A 1,734-nucleotide genomic window follows, 5' to 3' on the forward strand; every position below is an offset into this window, starting at 1 on the left:
TGTGTGTGTGTGTGTGTGTGTGTGTGCGTGTCTGCTGGAGGCCTGCTCCCAGCCACACCGTGGAGGCTTGGAGCAGGTGCCCCTCTCTGTTGATCTCTCAGGCTCCTGGCCTCCACTGCATGTTGTACTCTTCCTTGAGTTGTGGCCAGCGTGGGGTGCTGCCTGCAGGCAAGGCTTTCCTGCTCAAGGATCGCCACGGCGACCCAGGAGCAGGCACACCTGTGGGCTGCCTGCTGGTTGCACTTTCCTGCTCTGGGATCACCACCACGAGCCAGGAGCAGGTCCACATGGGGGCTGCCTGCAGGCCACCCTTTCCTGCTCTGGGATTGCCACAGCCACTCAGGAGCAGGCCCACATGGGGGCTGCCTGCGGGCTGCCCTTTCCTGCTCACCTATCGCTGGATCTCCAGGACACCCAGGGTCAGGCCCTGCCTGTGGGCACCCTTTCCTGCTCTCTAATCTCCATGGGGTCCCGGCTGAGAGCAGGGCTTAGGCAGCACATGTATGTCCCGGCTGGGGGCGGGGCTGCACACAGGGCCCGGATGGCAGCTCACGCTGTCCCGCCCTGCCTACAGTATGCAAATTAGCCATCATCTTTGTTTTTGGCTAATTTGCATATTATGCTGATTAGCCAATGGGAGGCGAAGAGAAGGTATGGTCAATTACCATCTTTGTCTATTATTAGATAGGATGCTTGCCACCATTCCTTATGGTAATATCCCTCTTGTCATTTTGATTGTCTGAAGCTCATTCTCTGGTAGATTCCTCAGGAAGGGCACATTGATAACATTGTGTGCCTTTATATTTTAAAATCATCAGTTTTGCATATAAAATCCTTGGATCACATTTTTTTCCTTGTAGTCTTAAATATATTACTTCATTTTCTTCTTGCACTTCTGTCAGAGGAGACTGATGACAATCTAATTTTCATTTCCTTTTACGTCACTTACTGTTTTTACCTACAGATCAAAGGTTTCATCTTACTTTGAAGTCCAACAACTTTATTACATTTTATCTTGATGTTGGTCACTCTGGACTGATAGTCTCAAGTACAGGGTCCCTCTTTCCATTTGTAACTTCAAATCTTTCCAATTGCAGGAAAGTTTTCTTTTTAAAAAATCTCAATAATGTCCTTTATTTTGAGGAAAGTTTTCTTGAAGTATAGTTTTTAGTTTGTTCTCTCTTTTTGGCTTTCTGCTTTAGGGACTTCTATTATGTGTGTGGCTCTCCTTTGTCTCTTTAATATCTGTCACTCCCTCTTGAATCTTATCTCTTTCTTAGTTTCTTTTTATTTTTAGTTTTTTCCTACTTTCCTGAGGCATTATCTGCTCTGTTAGTTCACTCTTATATTGCTCCTCACTGTGCTCATTCTGAAGTGATATTTTTCCTTTTACTTCTCAATCTTTCCTGAGTTGGTCACCTCGTTTCAGAGTTCATAATTCTGATTTATATTGTTCTTCTATGTCTTACATCATTTTCTCAATGCCTTTTAGCTCATTTTGAAATAAAAGATTATAAGATTTGATATGCTCTTGACATGCTTTCTTTGTCTGTAAGAATGCTATTCAATTTCTTTTACTTTTTTTATTAAAATTAAAAAATTATATTTGACCTTAATACTTTTCTGTTTCTCATTTTTACACAAAATTAGTATTACTGAACTTGTTTCAAGGTGGCTTTTCTAACTTCATGGCGATCCCACTTCTGTTATTTTCACAGTATATATATCAGTAGA

The 1,734-nt window shown here is 42.8% G+C and overlaps 1 long non-coding RNA gene across 1 annotated transcript in view; it reads left to right on the forward strand.

Moving 5' to 3' along the window:
* Nucleotides 1-639: 639 nt before the first annotated feature.
* The window catches only part of LOC106725723, an 11,985-nt gene continuing 10,890 nt past the window's right edge, over nucleotides 640-1,734 (forward strand). The window contains exon 1 of the long non-coding RNA XR_001361647.1: nucleotides 640-651. This is a non-coding gene — a long non-coding RNA (uncharacterized LOC106725723). The remainder of the gene's footprint in view (nucleotides 652-1,734) is intronic.

This window comes from Myotis brandtii, unplaced genomic scaffold (assembly GCF_000412655.1).
Source record: "Myotis brandtii unplaced genomic scaffold, ASM41265v1 scaffold1841, whole genome shotgun sequence".
In the NCBI taxonomy this organism is placed as follows: domain Eukaryota; kingdom Metazoa; phylum Chordata; class Mammalia; order Chiroptera; family Vespertilionidae; genus Myotis; species Myotis brandtii.